This window comes from Moschus berezovskii, chromosome 10 (genome assembly GCF_049115385.1).
Source record: "Moschus berezovskii isolate FMDL1 chromosome 10, NW_MosBer_1.0, whole genome shotgun sequence".
NCBI lineage: Eukaryota > Metazoa > Chordata > Mammalia > Artiodactyla > Moschidae > Moschus > Moschus berezovskii.
This window is the reverse complement of record NC_142469.1, coordinates 76,541,786-76,563,776: the sequence shown is the minus strand read 5'-3', so window position 1 is coordinate 76,563,776 and position 21,991 is coordinate 76,541,786. Positions and strand designations below refer to the sequence as shown.

Sequence of the window (21,991 nt, the reverse complement as noted above, 5' to 3'; positions counted from 1 at the left end):
CTCCAAAATCACTGCAGATGGTGACTGCAGCCATGAAATTAAAACACGCTTACTCCTTGGAAGGAAAGTTATGACCAACCTAGACAGCATATTAAAAAGCAGAGACATTAAGGTCCACCTAGTCAAGGCTATGGTTTTTCCAGTGGTCATGTATGGATGTGAGAGTTGAACTATAAAGAAAGCTGAGCACCGAAAAATTGATGCTTTTGAAATGTGGTGTTGGAGAAGACTCTTGAGAGTCCCTTGGACTGCAAGGAGATCCAACCAGTCCATCCTAAAGGAGACCAGTTCTGGGTGTTCATTGGAAGGACTGATGTTGAAGCTGAAACCCCAATACTTTGGCCACCTGATGTGAAGAGCTGACTCATTGGAAAAGACCCTGATGCTGGGAAAGATTGAGGGCAGGAGGAGAAGGGGACAACAGAGGACGAGATGTTTGGATGGCATCACCGATTCAAGGGACATGGGTTTGGGTGGACTCCGGGAGTTGGTGATGGACAGGGAGGCCTGGCGTGCTGCAGTTCACGAAGTCTCAAAGAGTTGGACACAACAGAGTGACTGAACTAAACTGAAGAAGACAATAAACCATAACCTTTGGGATCATCACTATCCCCACACCCCCTAGACCACCAATCCAATACAAATCTCAAGTTACATCTCACCACAAATCTACAAGTTAACCTCTGCCAGTACTAAGTGTAAAATAGTCTACTCAGGCAATAGGAAATCAAATGTGCAATCCCAGCAATACCTTGGAAAGACACCACTGATCTCTTAGGTATTTCTAAGTTTTAGATAATTTTTCTGATACTACCTCTGGGGCTGACATGAGAATTGCACGTGTTAATACATGCCAAGGACATACTCTGGCACAGAGTAATCATTACCAATCATTATCCTCATCACAGCTGTACTTTTGGACTTTTGTTTATTTTTTTTAAATAGTAGTAGTAGCAGTATAGTTGCTCAGCCGTGTCCGACTCTTTGCGACCCTGTAGACTGTAGCCCGCCAGGCTTCTCGTCCATGGGATTCTCCAGGCAAGAATACTGTAGTGGGTTTACTTATAAAAAGAACAGAGACAAAGTGAATGACAGAATAGAAGTTTTCTAACAAAACCATATCCTGCATTGCAGGCAGATTCTTTACCATCCAAGACACCAGGGAAGCCCTATGATTTATTGGAAGCTGAGTAAAAAAGTCATCACAGACCAAAGTCTTAGAAATAAGAGAGGGTATTAAAGCATTCTCAAGTGCTGTTTCACTCTATTTGTATTTAGAACACTGTTGACTTGGGGGGGGGTGGGGATCAACAACTTCAAGTGACAAAATTTAAAAGGTCTTAAGAAAGCTTTGGTACATATACACAATGGAGTATTACTCAGCCATTAAAAAGAATGCATTTGAATCAGTTCTAATGAGGTGGATGAAACTAGAGCCTATTATACAGAGTGAAGTAAGCCAGAAAGAAAAACACCAATACAGTATACTAACGCATATATATGGAATTTAGAAAGATGGAAATGATAACCCTGTATACAAGACAGCAAAAGAGAACCAGGTGTATAGAACAGTCTTTGGGACTCTGTGGGAGAGGGCGAGGGTGGGATGATCTGGGAGAATGGCATTGAAACATGTATATTATCATATGTGAAACGAATCACCAGTCCAGGTTCAACGCATGATACAGGATGCTCGGGGCTGGTGCACGGGGATGACCCAGAGGGAGGATAGGGGGAGGAGGGAGGTGGGAGGAGGGTTCAGGAAGGGGAACTCATGTACACCCGGGGCGGATTCATGTCAATGTATGGCAAAACCAACCAATATAATATTGTAAAATAATTAGCCTCCAATTAAAAAAAAAAAAAAAGGTCTTGAACATTTGGACCAAGATTGAGGCAAACCAGGCAGTGGGAGGCAGGATTCTAAGAGCTTTTTAGAACGCATACTATCAGCAGCAAAGCCAAAGAATTTGAAAGCAGCTCAATGGGGGATAATGAATACGTTTCTCCTATTAGAAAAGGTAAATGGAAATTAATTTTACAATGCCCGTAATTACTCTTTTAAGACATAAAATGTTACTTTCACTTGCTGTATTTAACATGTCACCACTATTATGTTGCTTTAATAACTTTACAGCATATTGTAACAGCTTTCATGGTTTTACCTGCCACCTCAATTTTCCCAATTCTGCTTTCTTATAAAGGCTTAGGTTCCTTAGAGTCACAAATTCTTAAATCACAATGATTTCAAGAATCATTATGGTTTGGCAAATCTCATTTGTATTTCAGGGTCTTGCAAAAGATCATAGCCTCAAGAACTCTATATTTTCTAATTTCAATTATAAACATTAATTGCAAAAAATAATCTTCACAGAGGGTTGGCTAAAGGTTGTGCTGTGTTGTGCTTAGTCATGTCCAACTGCAACCCCATGGACTGCAGCCTGCCAGGCTCCTCTGTCCATGGGGATTCTCCAGGCAAGAATACTGGAGTGGGTTGCCAAGCCCTCCTCCATGGGATCTTCCCAAACCAGGGATCAAACCTAGGTCTCCTGCATTGCAGGAAGATTCCTTATGTCTGAACCACCAGGGAAGCCCAAGAATACTGGGGTGAATAACGTATTCCTTCTCCAGGGGATCTTTCCAACCCAGGAATTGAACTGGGGTCTCCTGCCTTGTAGGTGGAGTCTTTACCAGCTGAGGTACCAGGGAAGATCAGCTAAAGGTTAGGAAAGCTATTTACTCCAATACCTCTGATGTTAGCAAAATTGACTCCTAAGAATCAGATCAGAGTTTGCTAACTTCTCCCTAGGAAAAGTCCATGTAAGTCCATCCACACAACATTTTGTATATGATTCCGGAAGGGTTACTGAGTCACTGAAATGTCTCAGTGGGTTAGTTGAGTTTATGTTAAGAAGTACTCTTTTAGTTTTGTTTGCTTAACTTTTTTTTTTTTCCACCAACCTTGCCTCTTTATTTTCTTTAGAGTGGCAAACAGCCAGATTCCACTCTAGGTAACAGTAATGCTAATTTGGATGAGTATTCTTATCTCCTTGTAAGAATAAAATGATAGTTTACCCTTTCTGAAGATGGTTTGATTTCAGCCATAGTGAGAAACTAGAAATCTTGTACACTCTCTCCCTTTTGCTTGAGAATTGACAACCCCCACATCTAGTTGATGGAAATGTGATCTTGTCAGTTACCTGTGCTAAGACCTGGACTTCTGCTAACTCAGCTCTTCTAATTCAGCTAAATATTTAATGTGTGTCCAGTTCATTTTATCTCTTCCATCTCCAGTTGGTTTATCCTGCATCACAATCTAATTCCAACCTTCCTTTATTAAAGGGCCTTTCTTACAGAGCAGAATGCTTTGGCGGGTTAAGTAATATATAGCAGTACTTCTCACCACTGTCAGACCCAATCCCCTCTTCATAGAAAATATTTTGTAACCCTTCCTTTGGGCCTCCCAGGTGGCACTAGTGGTAAAGAATCCTCCAGCCAATGCAAAAGATGTAAAAGACCTGGGAGACATAAGAGACATGGGTTTGATCTCTGGACTGGGGAGATCCCCTGGAGGAGGGCATGGCAACACATTCCAGAATTCTTGCCTGGAGAATCCCATGGACAGAGGAGCCTGTCAGGCTCAAGTTCATCAGGGTCGCAAAGAGTTGGACATGACTGAGGCACCTTAACATGCACGAAGAAAACCCTTCCTTTACTGCACTGAAATGGAATTCAAAGATAGGGTAGGGGATTCTCTTTGCTGGAAAGGGACTAAATCCTTTGTTGGGGGGTTGTATGTTTCTACCAATTCTCTTCTGGTTCCAGCCATCTCATCATGAGATGCTTAACCTTTTATTACAGAAAATTTCCAACACTCACAAGAGTAGAAAAGAATAGACAGAATAGTTTAATGAACCTATTTGTACATATCACTCAACTCCAACAGCTATTCCTCCCAGGCCAGTTCTGTGTTCCTTCTCTCTTAATCTGTTTTTAAATCAAGCTAGATCATCAGATAACCATATATTTGAGATATATTCTTGGCCCTTTCACTGCTTTCACCATACGGCCACTAGGCATGACTTTAACTTAGGAAAACCTCGATGAATCTTAAAATGACCTCTAGAAAAAAATCTGCTTTTGTACCTCTTACAAATTCTTGTTGAGGAAGTTACCCACACCTTACCACTCCACCCCTCCCCAGAGCTCAATACTAAGACAATCTGCATTTTTCTTCAACTACTTCTTTGGGATTATTTTATCAATACTAAAAAATACAATTATTGTATCAATACTAAAAAAATACAATTATTTTATCAATACTATGAACAATACTAAGTTCTTTGGTGGATATTTTAAATATTGGTTGCAATTGTAAGTGACACTTCCTTTTTATTATATTAAAATTCATTTCTGACATAAGGTTGATTTTTGGTGTGATTATCATGAATTCTGCCATTTCATTGAACTTTAAAATTAATTCCTGGAATTTTTATGTCAAGTCTTTTGAGTTGTCTATGTATAAAAATGTACAATAAGTGTGTGATAATGTCATCCAAAAATAATAATGTTGAGACTTCCTTTCTAATTATTAGTCCAGTTTCATATCTTATAACATTGACCTGAAATTCTAGAATATTATTAAATAATAATTTTGATAAAGGATCATCTATCTTTTTTATTTTAAAGGGAATGTTTTTGAGTTTCACTTAAATAGGCTCTACTTCATTGATTTCACATTGATATGCTTTGTCACATTTTAAAAAATGTGCCTTTCATTTTCACTTTACAAAGATTTTGCTTTACTTTATTTAAATTATAAAAACGAGGGGGTTCTCTCAAATACTTATTTGACCTACTTTGAGATAAATATATTTCATTCTTAATTATTCATGTTATTTCAGAAAGCTTCCTCATATTAGATTTAACTCTCAATGTATTCCTAGAATAAATCCCATTATATATGGTAGGTTATTACTGTACAAGCTACTAAATTCTATTTGATCTTTTGTTTGTAATTTTTTGTATATATATGTATGTGTATGAGATTCATCTACAGAATCTTATCTGTATCTATTTGATATTGGGGTTGTGCTTATCTTATAAAAATAAAGTAATAGTTAATCCTTTTCTCTATTCCAAATTCCTTTCTATAGTATAGGAATTAACTAATCCTTAAAAGTAGTAAGTAGTACACCAATAAATCAATTCAAGTCTGGAAGAATATGATAGCTTTCCCAATTTATTTCATATTCATGTTTTGTGAAATTTTTTAAAAATCTTAATAAGTGGTTTTACTTTCTAACTTATTTTGGTTTTTGCAAACTATGCCCTTAAAATGGGTGAATTTTATAGTATATAAATTATACTTCAATTTAAAAATTGAATTGAGGTGAGGGAGGAGGAGCATAGCAGGAGAAATCAGAACTTTTTTGGATTTCCTAATGCTTAAAAAAAATTTTAAGCCTTTACACTTCAATGCAGTTTGTTGGTATTCAATGATATTTTATTTTTCTTCTGTGGTTGTAAGAAGAGACAACTTGGAAGGTTGCTGTTTAAAATAGTTATAATAAATGTCTTCATAAGAATCCAATGCTACATTGTGCTATGGATATATGGGTGGCCAAACTTCCACAGTCACTTGTTAATTATTGTAGCATGGAAAAAAATCCTAAATCCAGTGCCAATTCCTAGAGCTAATCCTTTTGAGTCTCTGCTATGGTGTATTATATTAAAATCTATGGTACATGGTAAGTATTCAGTGACTGTAGAGTCTATTCATTTATTCACATAATTCTGGTGTTATATTGAGGAAGGTATTTTCAAAATATTCAGAAGGCTATCGAAGGAAATGGAAAAACCAATTGATCTCTTTGGTAAAGGCGGTGTGAATCACTCAGAAAAGAGCACCATCCTAACTTATTCTTTCCACTGCTGATGCCAAATCTGGAAAAAGACAGTTGATGACCAGATTGGACAGACAGAAGAATTCTGAGTAAAAGTAATTACATTAGCTATGTGCCTGGTACAGGACTTCTTATCCAGTCCCTGCTCAATCTAATAGAATCCAGGCCTCAGCCACGACAGTGTCACAGGAGAGAGTTAACAGAACACGTGGGAGACCTTTGAAGCCTTCTGAGGACTGGTCAAAAATGACCGTCAGCATCACCCAGTCACCGAGGAACTCCTGCTGCCAATTAAGTCTAGTACCTGAATCATTATAGAAAGCATATACTTAGAGTTCTATTTTATAACTTAGAGTTATCATCAAACAAGATTACCTAGTTCACTGAAGAGTCTTTTTATACCTAAGTACAGATTTGGCTTGTTGCTGTTGTTCAGTCACCTAGTCATGTCCAACTCTTTGCAACCCCATGGCCTGCAGCACACCAGGCTTCATTATCCTTAACCACCTCATGGAACTTGACCAAGCTTGTATCCATTGCATCGGTGATGCCATCCAACCATCTCATCCTCTGTCACCCTCTTCTCCTTCTGCCTTCAATCTTTCCCAGCATCAGGGTCTTTTTCAACAGATTCAGCTGATTTGAGAATAAAATGAATTGAGATAAAAATTATTGGCTCAAGGCTATGGGCTTCCCTGGTAGCTCAGACAGTAAAGTGTCTGCCTACAATGTGGGAGACCCGGGTTTGATCCCTGGGTCAGGAAGATCCCCTGGAGAAGGAAATGGCAACCCACTCCAGTATTCATGCCTGGAAAATCCCATGGACCAAGGAGCCTGGTGGGCTATAATCCATGGGGTCGCAAAGAGTTGGACAAGACTGAGCGACTTCACTTCACTTCACTTCAAGGCTATGGGCAAGAAGGGCCCAGCAGAGATATGTCTTCAAAGGTAGCAGGAAAGAGAATCACTGGGAAAAGGAAAATAAGAGAGGCTGAGTAGAAAAGGAGCAACTGGTAGAAATGGGAAAAACTGTAGAACAAGGATCTTTACAGCTCAGTACACCTTCAACTCATCGCAGGACACAATCTCTGGGTTTGAGACTGGATAATCAATATCCATATTTTACTATAAAGCCTAATGCCAACTTTCTGTTTATGGAGTTTTGGTCTCCAAATTAGCGGAGACTAGTACGGGGTCGCACAGAGTCGGACACGACTGAAGTGACTCAGCAGCAGCAGTACCTAACAAAGCATTATATGTTCTCAGAAGGCAAGCTACATTAACAAGGATTCCAGTTTCTCGGAGTGTCACATGGACATTTCCCAACACTTCTTCCAGTGTTACACACTCAATGGGGCTCTGGCATAATCTCAGAGTTCTCCATTGGTTTGCTGAGTCATGTAGACTGTGCATGCAAGTTGATCACTCTGGCACCTAGGGAACGTATTTCTTCAGGAATCCACTAAGAAAACCTCAGAATCCCACCCCTCCCCATGATCTGTCCTGGGTTTAAAATACAAGAGTGTGTCCCTTTCAGTTCAGTTCAGTCGCTCAGTCGTGTCCGACTCCTTGCGACCCCATGAATCACAGCACACCAGGCCTCCCTGTCCATCACCAACTCCCGGAGTTCACTCAAACTCATGTCCATCGAGTCGGTGATGCCATCCAGCCATCTCATTCTCTGTCGTCCCCGTCTCTTCCCACCCCCAATCCTTCCCAGCATCACTCTTTTCCAGTGAGTCAACTCGTCACATGAGGTGAAAAGGAAAGATATAAGCATCTGAATGCAGAGTTCCAAAGAATAAAAAAGATGATGCTGTGAAAGTGTGTCCCTTTACCTAAGGCCAAATCTACATGTGCTTCACATCCCGTACTTCAGCTGTACCTCAACTAGCACTTCTCAATGGCCTCAACTAGTATCTCAACTGGTGAGAATCCCTTTCCTTCTCTCTCCTATGTCTTCAACCTCTGCCTCTTCACTCTGTCTTTTCTCATTAAAAACAAAAAAGAACATCAACCAATTTCCTCCCCATCTAGTTCCCTCTTTCCCTCCTCCTTTTCATAACCCAACTTCTCAAAATGGTGCCCATTCTCATCACATCCATGGCTTCATCTCCTGTACAACCCTCCACCTGCTCTGCTGTGGCTGCTGTCTCACTACTCCTCCAGGGAGAAGCTGACTGGAGCTCAGCAACGTTGCTAAACCCCAGTGTCAGTTTTAGATTGCATGTTACAAGTCCTGTCCGCTGTGGTCAGTCTCTCAGCCACATCCTCCATGACCCTGTCCTCACTCTCCACATCCTAATCACAGAGGCTGCCTTCACTTTTTCCAAATCTAGATTTCATACTTGCTGTCCTTCTTTGTGACTCAGCTGGTAAAGAATCCACCTGCAAAGCGGGAGACCTGGGTTTGATCCCTGGGTTGGGAAGCTCCCCTGGAGAAGGGAAAGGCTACTCATGCCAGTATTATGGCCTGGAGAATTCCATGGGCTATATAGACCATGGGGTGGCAAAGAGTCAGACACGACTGAGTGAGATTCACTTTCACATCCTTCCTTGAACTAAGCACCCTAATAAAGGGGCTTCTCATTAACTTCTGATAAGTTTCTTGTGTAACTGTTTTATTCATCCCATAACTCAGAGGCCTAGCACACTAGATGCATTCAATATATATTTGTTGAACAAATATTTTAAATTACAGCACTTTTAGCAGGAGCCTTTGGGGCTTTCCCAGTGGCTCAGTGATAAAGAACCCACCTGCCACAGCAGGAGATATGGGGTTGATCCCTGGGTCAGGAAGATTCCCTGGAGAAGGAAATGGCAGCCCACTTCAGTATTTTTGCCTGGAAAATTCCATGGACAGAGAAGCTTGGTGGTCTGTAGTATGTGGGGTTGCAAAAGTCAGATATGACTTACAGAGACTAAACAACAGCAGCAGAAGAAGCTGTTATTCTAGCAGTCTTTCTTTGAGCACCTTCACTGTTCACAACGCTCCAATTTCTGCAAACCTACCACTGTAATCACTCATGAAATCTGAGAAAAACTAGTCTTTGAGAATCAAAAAGAGAATAGTGGTTATACATGGAAGCATAAGTCAAAATCCCTAGAGACTATCTAGACCCTCATCCCCACACAAGCGTGACTGGTCAGCTGTGGGGAATACTGAAGTCTGGAAAGGTTAACCGGATTCTATAATGTCTAGTAGATACTGGGTGGCAGAGTTCAAGACAGATGGTCCACCGGGGCTGAACACCAGCACAGACATTGCATATGCAGTTGCATTATGTTCCCTTTGACTATTTTGATTAAAAATTTGATCAAACTTCAATTCTGTATGGAAATGGAGTCCCAAATATGGAATCTGCCAGGTGTCATCCATGAAACAAGATCCAGACAAGAGGTCTAAATCTGGCTTTCTGGTATTATTCGTTGTAACTTTTTCATCTCAAGGTTTTGCTCCTAAGCTGAGCAGCATCAATTTATCTCCAGGTTTGCAGCCGTGAGCTTTCACTCTGCGTTTGCTTCGCATTGCTCTCTGTGTGACCTTAGGCATACCACCACAGTGTTCATTCACCCATTCGTTCTTTCACTCATGTGCTCACTTAACAGCCCTCTCTTGAGCACTTTGCATTTGCAGGACACTGTGTTGGGTGCTGTGGATGAAGTAATGGTGCATGAGATGTTGTCTAGTCCTCAACAAACTTGGAAAACAAATGAGAGAGGAAAAAGCAATTTGCATATATGTGCGCACTCGGTCACTCAGTCATATCTGTCTCTTTGTGACCCCACGGACTGTAGCCCTTCAGGCTCCCCCGTCCATGGAATTTTCCAGGCAAGCATACTGGAGTGGGTTGCCACTTCCTACTCCAGGGGATCTTCCTTCCCTAGGGATTGAACCCATGTATCTTGCATCTCCTGCATTGGCAGGTGGATTCTTCACCACTGCACCACCTGGGAAGCCACTGCACACACGCGGTCGCTCAGTCATTTCCAATTCCTCTGTTCAAGGGATTTTCCAGGCAAGAATACTAGAGTGGGTTGCGATTGCCTCCTCCAGGGGATCTTCCTGACCCAGGAATTAAAACTGAATTTGCTATATCTCCTGCATTCCAGGCAGCTTCTTTACCCACTGCGCCATCAGGGAAACCTACTATTTGCATATATCAGGATGTCAATAAGCATATAATCCAAAGATTTGCCGGAAGAGAGAGAAATCCTAAGAAAAAAGGGAAACCTACTCTCTGAAATTTCTTCATCCTGGATGAGTGGTTATTCTCAAAGACTAGGTCACGTTCAGAGAAGGCAATGGCAACCCACTCCAGTACTCTTGCCTGGAAAATCCCATGGACGGAGGAGCCTGGTGGGCTGCAGTCCATGGGGTGGCGAAGAGTCGGACACGACTGAGCAACTTCACTTTCACTTTTCACTTTCATGCACTGGAGAAGGAAATGGCAACCCACTCCAGTATTCTTGCCTGGAGAATCCCAGGGACAGCAGAGCCTGGTGAGCTGCTGTTTAAGGGGTCGCACAGAGTTGGACACGACTGAAACAACTTAGCAGCAGCAGCAGGTCATGTTGGCACTGAGACCTAAGAGTGATTAGCGAGGTTCTTGACTACGATGTAACAGAAAGAACAGGAGACAAAGATGGAGTTTCAGGGCTGCTGCACACTTACTTTGCACCCTTTAGGCCAGTCAGCCTCAAACAGCTTCAGTTTCTTCTTCCATCAAACATGGTTAACACTACTGTAACCTATTTTACAAGTTTTCTGCAATATATGTAAAGTGGCCTTTAAATTCTAATGACCACATAGATGTATTATTTCACAGCATACCCTGCTTTCCCATAGGATATTGTTAGAACCACATTCCAGATAGTCTGCTAACTACAAGTCAGGGACCACTCCTACAAGATTCTTTAGGCTGAGATTCAGGAGAGTATAATTAGTTTTTTACTTACTATCTATGAGGCCCTACATAAGGCACTAGAGTCTATGAGCCTTTGTCTTCATGTCTATAAAAGTAATGATACTTATGTTAGTAGATTCATGGGGTTGACATGAGAATCAAGAAAAGTACTATGTTTTGGGTGCCTTAAAAGGGTATATAACTGTTAAATATTAAGGAACAGAAAGAAACTTGTCTGCTTTTCAAATGAGAAATGTTTTAATTCTAGAGCTACTCATTTTCCCTACAATGCCAGTACCCTGAGATAGCACTATTCACATTTTGATGGCCATCCTTTCATGACTCTCTTTATGTCTATAAAGTCCCTGTACATTCACACAAACCTTTACACACACACACAATATATCACATGAATGGACTTTAACAATACATGGCTTTTAAAAAACATGGTCACCCTCTCTACAAATTGACTCCTTCCCCACAAATTGACCCCCTCCCCACAAATTGACCCCCTCCCCAATGTTCTCTCAACAGTCAACTCAAGCTGTGTCTCCTCTCTTGAGCTCCTCCTAAACACTGCCTCCACAAGGCAGACTTTCTCCTTAGCCCGAGATTATGTTGATGCCACCATCATGGTACCCAGTGCTTCATGGTACTTCCTTCCTTTCAAGCTGTTTTATCCCTACTTCATATCCCTGGCACTTAATATAGCACCTGATACACTGTTGGTAAAAAAATAATCAAGGAATGGATGAGGGAATAAATAGATGAACAAATGAGTGAACTGTTACCAGGATATACAGGAATTTTTTATTATTCCTTTATAAATTAGAAGGCAAGTCATAAAATTATTTTTATTATCTATGTCCCAATTATATACAGAGATTTCACTAAGCATATGTAATTTTAAATTATCTGTATTGTCAAATATATATAATTGGGAAACCTCAATAATGTATTTTGTTGTTGTTTGGTCACTAAGTTGTGTCTAACTCTTTTGCAACCCCATGGACTATAGCCTGCCAGGCTTCTCTGTCCATGGAATTTCCCAGCAAGAATACTGGTGTGGGTTTCCATTTCCTTTTCCAGGAGATCTTCCCAACCCTGAGATCAAACCCGCGTCTCCTGCATTGGAAGGCAGATTCTTTACCACGGAGCCACCAGGGACGTCCTCAATAATATATTAACTGAGAATAATTCCTTATGATTCTAAATCCTGTCAAGGAAAATAGTGAATCAAAGTCATTGGAGATCACCGTAACAACCTAGAGGGGTGTGATGGCGGGGGAGATGGGAGGAAGTTTAAAGAGGGAAGGGACATAGGTATACCTATGGTTGATTCATATTAATGTTTGGCAGAAATCAACACAACACTGTAAAGCAATTACCCTTCAATTAAAAATTAAAAAAAAAATTTAAGTCATTGGAGATTTCATGTATTAAGTCTGAACAGAGGCTGTCCTAGTGATATTATAACACTTATTGATGATACTCTCACTATTCATCCCTCTCCAGGACAAAATGTGCCAGCCCAGATTGGCAGGAGGCTTTGTAATAGAAAATAGATGTGCAACGCTTCCAAAATTTTAACATACATGAAATCACCTATGAATCGTTTGAAAATGCAGATTTTAATTGAATCAATCTGGGATAGGGTCTGAGGTTTTGCATTTGTAACATGCACCCTGGGGTTAACCATTTTTCTGGTCTATGAACTATCCTTTAGGAAGCAAGGCAATAAAAAATAAGACAACAACATTACTGTCAACTTCATTTCCAAAGACAATATCCTGAGTCTTAAATCACTATGAACTTAACCACTGCCAACTGAGACCATAGTTACTGGACTTGTTTAATGAAAAGGAGGAATAAAAGTATGTTTTGGCAATTAGTGTAACAAATGACCTTGAAACAACTGAATTCAAATACTTATTACTAGTTCACTTACCTATTTTATTTTTTGAATGGTTTCTATGGAGGCCTAATTTAAAACCAGAAAATCCTCACAATTTAAAGTATTATCTTTGCTACCAAACAAAACATTCTACCCAGACAAGTATTTTTTCCAAGATATCAAATTTAATAAAAGATAAGTAAAAGAAAATTATGTTCTATCTACATACAGCACAAATTCCAGAGACAATGAACTCAACATTGGCATTCCAGCTCAGCAGAACATATAGATGAACCATCTCAAAGGGAAAATCTTGCCCACCTAAAGTGAAAGCAAACATTACTTAAAAAGATTACATTGAATCCATAAATCAATATGGGGGAGAACCAACTTCTGAATAGTACTGAGTCTTCTAATTCATAAACATGATATATCTCTATTTATTTGAGTCTTCTTTAATTTATTTAATGTCAATGTTTTATAGTTTTCACTGTATCAGTCTTATACATATTTTATAAAACTTATTCCTAAGCATTTCATGTTTTTGAATGCTATTTTAAATGACTTTTTAAATTTTAGTATCTAATTGTTATTGCTAATACATTAAAGATACAATTGAATTTTATAGATTGACCTTGTATCCTAGAACCTTGCCAAAGTTATTAATCCTTCTAGTTTCTTAATAGATTCTAATTGAATTTCTCTATATATAAACATGCCATCTGTGAATTAAAACCATTTTAATTATTCCTTTCCCATCTGTATTACTTTATTTTTTCCTTACCTACTGTATAGGCTAGAACCCCCAGTACAAAGATGAGCAGATGTCATACTGAGTGTGGGCATGCTTATTTCTGGTCCTATGGGGAAAGCATTCAGTCTTTCACCATTAAAGATGACGTTAGTGACGTCTTTTTAATAACTGCCCTTTATAAGAAAGGTCCTGTTTTTCCTAGCTTACTGAGAAATTTTTTAATAATGCAACTGTTGAATTTTGTCAAGTGCTTTTTCTGCATCTCTTGAAATGATCACACAGTTTCTCCCTTATTTTAACATGGTAAATTACATTGATTTCCAAATATTAAATCAACCTTTCAAATTTAATGTAAACTACACTTGGTTATACTTAATATACAACCATACACACACAGAGCTAGTTTTCATTTGCTAAGTTTTTGCTATTTTTGTGTCTGTTCATGAGGCATATTCATCTGTAGTGTTTTGTTTTTTTTTTCTCCTTGCATTTTCTTTTGTTTTGGTATCATAGTTATGCTGGCTTCATAAAATGAATTGAAAACTGTTTTTATAGCAGACTAGATCCACAAACCTTCATTTTCAAAGCCATCGTATATTGCCTTTTAAGTTTAGAAACAATGGGAAAAAAACTATAATTCTCAATATGCAAATATTTATTCAAAAATATTTACTGAACTTCTGTGTTTACAAAGAAAAGTCCCTGTCATTGAAGGCCTCCAAGACACCCGAGGGAGAAACAGGTGTGTTAAGCCAATGCTTATAAGAGTATGTTCAAGGTGTAATGAGAGCACAAAGAAGCAATTTTCGCTGTTTGGATAGTAGCCAAACCTACACAACTCAAAACAGATCTTTCATTACAACCTTTCTGATTTCAAAACAGGGTAGCCCAGCCACAAGAAATGCAGTCAATCTTATTTTCTTATACAATTCAAAACAGGTCTTTCATTACAACCTTTCTGATTTCAAAACAAGATAGCCCAGCCAAAAGAAATGTAGTCAATCTGATTTTCCAATGCGATACAGACAATAATCTACTCATGTTTTAGTCTTTGATGCAGTATTTTATCTTTCTGCTGTATGAAAGACAAACCAGGGAAGGGTTTCCCAGTCTGCTTGGCACAACACTGGGATAAAAATAAAAATCATATTTCAATGTTCCGCTTGGTTATTGAACTACTCTGCTTCTTGATCACAAACGTTTTATAATTTCAAACTGAAGCATTTAATACACAAATAGAGAATACAGTCAACCACAAAGGAAATGTAATCAAAAATTAAAACTGAAAACAAATTCATGTGTAGTTGTAATACATTTTAAAGAAAATCCTAGCAAGTACAGAACTGAGCTCACTGGAAAACATGAGCAATTCAAATGGCCTGACATTAACCATCTGAAGAAAGCCAGATTTGTTTCTTCATTCAAGGCTACATTTTCACATAGCCATTCTCTGGCTCTAGTCCATCTTATGTGCATGTGTGCTAAGTCACTTCGGTTGTGTCTGACTCTGTGCGACCCTGTGGCTCCTCTGTCCATGGAGATTCTTCAGGCAAGAATACTGGAGTAAGTTGCCATGCCCTCTTCCAAGGGATCTTCCCAACCCAGGGATCAAACCCGCATCTCTTATGTCTCCTGCATTGGCATGCGGGTTCTTTACCACTAGCATCACCTGGGAAGCCCAGTCTTAAACATCTCATAATACGTCTGCTTCTTTATGGGAGCATACTACTAGAAACACAATAGCGAACCCTTTTGCAATGTACAGTGTTCCCTGAAAGTCACCTCTCCCCAACTCCCACAGCACATATGAATGTGTGTGTGTGTGTGTGTTTACAGCTGGAAATGGACATTGCTGCTTTTATTTACTCAGCATGTATGAACTCAATCTGCTAAATATGTTCATTTCTATGGGAATTCCAAAGCACGGTATTACTTTCCTCCGTAAATAATGGTTTTCATTATATGAAAGAGCAGAGCTCAGCAGCAGAGAAAATGCATTGCTTATAATGGCAGTGGAAGCACACTGATGGAAGCTGGCGATGCCCCACAGGCAGTAAAATACAAGCCACGGCTCCTCTCACCTCTCAGAGATCCAACTCGATTATGTGTTGCACATAAATGTGCTATGCCACACAGCCTGGGCTGAATAAACATATGACAGTTTAGAAGGTCAGTGTTTTTCCAAGGAACAAGGAAATATGCTGCTAAGGATTTATCTCACTAGCCACAGAATAAGTTCAAGTGCCCAGATAAAAAATTTAGTTAAGCACTGAATAATTATGTTTCCATATACAGAGATTAAGGGAAGGCTGCAGGGAGGTGAATTTTCTTTCATCATATGTCAAGAGGACACATATTTGAACACGCCCAAAATAGAAAAGGCAAACCCAAATCCATCTGCTTTAAACGGAAGAAGCTCTCCTTATATATGAAGGAAAACAGTGTTTCTGCAGTGTCTTAATTCTCCATTTCTTTAAAAATGTCAAGATGCTATCCATTTAAGTCCTGCCGTAACTGAGTCTTTTTTTGTCTTCTTCCTTTATCTAGTATTTAGCAAAAATAAATATTCTTTTAAAAATAAAAAAACATTTCTGTATTTGGTGAGTGAGAGAACTCAGTCTCTAATGGGTAGGAATCTCGAACTCATACCGTATGATTTCACTTCTGTGGCATTTTGAAAAGGCAGAAATATAACAACAGAGAACAGACACGTGATTGCCAGGCAGGGGTTTGGCGTGAAGGGAGGGTCTAAGAAGAAAGGGGTAGCTGGAAGTTATTCTTTGGGATATTAAAATCATTCGGTATCTTGGCTATGGTGGTCATTACAAGCATCTGTATGGGTAAAAACTTACAAAACTGCATATAAAAAAGTGAATTTTGTGAATTTTTTAGTTGGTTTAGAAATAATTTGAGTCCCTATTTTGTAGCAATGCAACGAGATCTCCTTGCTATAATGCTGTTGAGTTTTAATCAGCATCACTATAGCGTTATTGTTTCACATCATTAGAATGTCATTACAGCAGTATTTTCAGTATCACTACACCATTGTTAATTCAGCATCACTTGAGCTTCTTAAGCCTCTTACCTAAAGAATTTAATCAAACTAATGGTTGGCGTGAAGCATCCAATTTTCCCATTTTCCTGGGTTTCACTTGTTTCTCTCACTTTGCGGCCACCATTCTAAAATACACCACTAGCAAGATACAGACATAACAGGATATTTTTATTCTCTTACACCAAAGTGGTATGCCTCACCACAATTTGTCTTAATTTCTCTTTCATTCTTCCTTCTTTAAAAGAATCACTAGACATTGTAATAAAAGAATTACTGTTTGTTTTTTTTTTTTGAGAAGCAGTTTATCCTGTAACTGGTTATCAATGATGCCAGGACATACGAACCTGGACACCATTCTGTTGAGTGAAACGAGCCAAAGCCTGTGTGCATGTGCGCTAAGTCATGTCTGACTCTCTGCGACCCCATGGATGGTAGCCCTCAGGCTCCTCTGTCCAAGAGATTCTCCAGGCAAGAATACTGGAGTGAGCTGCTATGCCCTCCTCCAGCGGATCTTCCAGACCTAGGGAATTGAACCTGAGTCTCTTACAACTTCTGCACTGGCGGGCAGGTTCTTTACCACTAGCGCACCTGGGAAGCCCAAAATGAGCTAAATAGAGAAAGACAAATACTGAATGGTGTCACATATATGTGGAGTCTGTTTTTTAAGCTGATTTTACAGAAATGAAGAGTAGAATGGTAGTAGCCAGGGGTTGAGGAAGAAGGAAACAAGGGGACGTAAATCAAAGGATACAAACTTGCAGTTACAAGATGAATAAATCCTGAGGCTCAAATGTACAGGATGGTGATTATAGTTAATAATGCTGTATTGTATACTTGACATTTGATCAGACTAGATCTTAAGCATTCTCACACAAAAAAGTTAAACATGTGAACTGAGGGATATGCTAATTTTCTTGACCTTGGTCATTATTCCACAATGTATATGTATTCAAATCACCACATTATACACTTTAATTATAGTCATCAATTATTTCTCAATAAACTTGGAAAAAATAAAATAAAACCAACATTTTGGCAACCTTGATCTTTTCCAGACAGGAACTGCCAGGGGGATAGGTCAACAAGGGGACAAAACTTTAAGACTACTAGAAGCTGTGGTAGAGTTTGGTCATGTATCTTAGCGCCGGTGTTTGGAAGAAGTTGTTTATACTAAAAGTTTCTGCAGTAATCAGCAGGCCCTCCCCACCAGGGAGAGCATAAGGTTCAAAGCACAGCTTGCTCCAAATACTTCCTCCTCACAAAATCTTTTTTTACCCCTTTCTTGTGTTCTTGACCTCACTGAGGGGTGTGGGCGTTTCTCCCTTTGTACATATATCCTTCTTGTGTATCTAGCTTCCGAGTGCCTCAGTGGAAATGGTAGCAGACAGAGAAAGACTCCAACATCCTGTTAAGTTGCCAAACCTATGGCTTATGCCAAAAATTGGGCCATTGGGAGCAGAAAAGCCAGAACTATGAAAATCGGCCCTTTATTCTCTTTCTGTTTTGGTTGTACCCTCCCACTAAAGACAAGGTCTTACTGAAAATGAAGGAAACAGAGATTATAGAGAGAGGAATAAATACACCTATATCAATATGGTGTGTATCATTCCAACATAGATATTTTTGCATACCAAGCACCCAGCTCAAATCTGGCCCAGAGGAAATGTTCAAAAAGGGAGTGAATGCATGAGTGAATGGGTGAGTTTTGTGAGTGAGGTGATCTTTAGGCAGCAATTTCTTACAGCTGCAACACAATCAATTGTGTGATATCTGAATAGATTTACTTTAAGATAGCATTTAAGATTTTATCTATAAGAATAAATGCTTAATATAGATTGTAAAATTACTAAAATGGCTGTTATTCTTGCCTGGAGAACGTCATGGACAGAGGAGCCTGGCAGGCTACAGTCCAAGGAGTCACAAAGAGTTGAACACAATTTAGCAACTTAACAACAACAACAGATAGCAAAATTACTAAAATGCACAAGTTAGGAAGTAATTTCACTTGTAATCCCACTTAGAACTTATCACTGTTAATATTTAAAAGCATTTATAAACATACTCCGTATATTTTTAAAAACGAAAATACCATAAATTATATAATGCTGAATGAAATTATATAATATGAAATCCATACAGCCCCAAAATGGTACATCCTCTCTGGATGCTCCTGCTTTTTTTAAAAGCACAATTTAGCTCAAGTTTGCTGTTGTGTTTCAGTTTGGCTTGTAGGTCCTAGACTAGTTAGCTTTTGCTACAATACTGCTGCATAACAAAAAAAGCAGGTGGCACAGAACAACAGGCATCCGGTTCTCACTCACCTGTCTGCAGGGGTGGGTCTGCTAGTCACGATTGTACTCGGCAGGGCTGGGCTCCTGGCTGCAGGTCTGGTTCAGGTTTGCTTCACAAGTCTCCACATTTCAAGCCTTTGCCTGCTTCATAGTCACATACACCCCACTGGTCAAAGCAAGTCACATGACCAAGCAAGGTATCATCAGTAGAGCAGAGAAATACACTCTGCTTTTGGTGAGATTCACTGTAAAGCCATATGAAACAGGCAGTCACATGAGAAGGATACAGGGAAGGAGAAGAACTGGAAGCAATAATCTACCCCAGGCCGAGCCATTCTTGTTTATATCACTTGTTTCAGGTCTAGGATATTCACTGATTTGGGGGGGTAATATCTCTCTATGGTAAACAACAAACTACAACAGCTATTTAGCATAAACATTAAAGACACATTCTGAATGCACTGCTGCTGCTGCTAAGTCACTTCAGTCGTGTCCGACTCTGTGTGACCCCATAGACGGCAGCCCACCAGGCTCCCCCGTCCCTGGGATTCTCCAGGCAGGAACACTGGAGTGGGTTGCCATTTCCTTCTCCAATGTGTGAAAGTGGAAAGTGAAAAGTGAAGTTGCTCAGTCGTGTCCGACCCTTAGCGACCCCACAGACTGCAGCCTACCAGGCTCCTCCATCCATGGGATTTTCTAGACAAGAGTACTGGAGTGGCTTGCCATTGCTTTCTCCATCTGAATGCACTCAGTTCAGTTCAGTTCAGTCGCTCAGTCGTGTCCAGCTCTCTGCGACCCCATGAATCACAGCACGCCAGGCCTCCCTGTCCACCACCAACTCCCAGAGTTCACTCTAACTCATGTCCACAGAGTTGGTGATGCCATCCAGCCTGAATGCACTAAAGACTAGTAATTTCTCTTAAAACATAGTTTGAATTCTCCACAATTTATTGCTAATGTATTCATTCTCTTATGTCTATTTATTACATTCCTTTGATTTGAATGCTCCACTGAATTTTTCTCTGTGTTTCCATGTGTGTCAGGGAGCCACTCTTCTCCAGATTTCAGTAGAGCCCTATAGGAACAGTGCTTTCCCATTCTATACCTGAAATCTTTCTACCATATCTGCTCCGGGAAAATTAGTTTTGGTATATTAAAACATTTTTATATTTCAAACATGTCTCTCAGATTTCTTAATTAAAATATCTCTACATCTGTTTATTATAAACTTTTGCTCTTCAGCATACTATGCAAAATATTTATTTTTGAACAAAATAAATGAGAAATAGCCTTTTTATTATAACAATATATTAATCAGGCCACATAGCTTTCAATTTGGACGTCATCTTTTTCACTCTCTAAGTGTGCCCAAAGAATCACAATGGTGATTCAACAATGGTGTCCTTATCATCACAATTGATGCTTTCACCATTTTTCTCATGCAGCAACTAGGTGTTTCGATCCATGTCACTTAAAACATGCAGGTGGCTTCACTGTCCTGCTTCTATCCAGGAATGTAATAGTGTACAAAGCCCCAAGGAGCACATCCTTTTTAAGACCTAAATTACCTCTTGATAGAATGGGCATGAGAGGACACATGTGAACTCTTTTACGCTGCTAGTAGAGCACATAGTGTGTTTCCCAAGTGGGGGGTCATGTTGCCCTCATCTGGAGGGGATTTGAGAAATGTGTGAGGATGTTTATTTGTCACAGTAACTGGAGTCTGCTACTGACATTTAGTCCCTGGGGGTCAGGAATGGCAACTTCTTACATCACAAATACCCATCTCACGCTAGGAGAGATGTCCAATTCAAAATGCCAAGTCATGCCCTGTGTTGAAACACTTAGTGGATTGTGGCCTATATCAGTCAGGACTTTAAGTTGCAAACAGAAGAATCAGTTTAGCTAGTTTAAGTGGGAAGGGAACTTTATAGCAAAGGATATTCAGTAACTCAGAATCCCCAGAATATACAGAGAATCAGGCAGGGTGGTCAAGAAGCAGGAAAGATGCCTCATTCCACTGTCAGATGCTCCAAGCGAACACTCCTGCCTCTACCCTCTGCCAGCATGTGACACCTACGTAGGGCACAGGATTCCCAAGCAGTGACTTTGCTCCTGCAGCATGCAGGGTCTCTCTCTTGCTTGGAGGAGCCCAAGGCTTATGGCTGAACCCCAGTGATTAAGGAGACTGAGAAGGAGAGTTCCTGGCCTCTACTGCAGACCTCTCCCTGGAGAAGTGGGGATCACAAGGTAGGGGGTTCCTCAAACAAGAAAGGGTATATTCAAAAGATGCTGTGCAGTCACTAACTGTGAGAAATGCCCACAAAACTATCAAAAGCCCTCATCACATCCTCTTCTATAAAGACATTTCCCAAGCTCGGACCTGATAAAAACAGCCTCCAAAACTGTCTTCCAGAATCTTAAAAAGATATAGTTAGTCTCTCCCACTGTTGCATATTCATTGTTTTCCCTACCTCAATTAGCATATCAGATAATTCTTGGATTGGTGTGTACATATCACTTCTGTTTCTTTCCTCAGCAGTGTAGTTCCTATCGAACTGTAAGTCTCTTTTTTTGTCCTCTCACCTTCAACTTTATATATATTATCTGAGCATTTACCAAAAAGCTTAAATATGGGGAGAGATCATATATTTGTGGTTAAAAAAGGCAAAAAAAAAAAAGTAGTAAATGTTCTTTGGTTCAAAGACATAACCATGGTGATTTTGTGCCCATGTGGTTTTTGACAGGAAGCGTGGGGAGTAATTGAAAATGTCTCACCCATTTACTATATAGTTACCTAAGAACAGGCATGCTGTACAGTGAAGCAGCTTAAATGGACGAGACTGAAAACAAAGATCGGTCAAAGAATTTTACATAGAGATATACAGGGCAATGTCATAGAAGAGTGGGCTTTCAGAAATCATTTGAACCATTAAAGGGAAAGCAATACGTGTTTCCCAAAAACAATTAATCAATTTCTCATTTTTAGTGTATCTATCTTTGATGCTTTAATAGAACATCATAACCTTTCAATGAGTATTGCAGTTTACATTTTAAAATCATTCCAAATTGCCTGAATTTATCAGTTACATTTAATGACTGCAAATAAGTAGTTTTGAGGACATTACACAAGAGATGATAATAGTACCTTCCTTCAGCTCTCAAATTACGTTATAAACAAGCT

The 21,991-nt window shown here is 39.6% G+C and overlaps 1 long non-coding RNA gene across 1 annotated transcript in view; it reads right to left on the bottom strand.

Moving 5' to 3' along the window:
* The window catches only part of LOC129561210 (uncharacterized), a 44,497-nt gene extending 24,824 nt beyond the window's left edge, over positions 1–19,673 (bottom strand). Inside the window, exons 1-2 of the long non-coding RNA XR_016038438.1 lie at positions 18,838–19,673; positions 12,937–13,028 (exon numbers count right to left, since the gene is read on the bottom strand). This is a non-coding gene — a long non-coding RNA (uncharacterized LOC129561210). The remainder of the gene's footprint in view (positions 1–12,936; positions 13,029–18,837) is intronic.
* Positions 19,674–21,991: the final 2,318 nt, after the last annotated feature.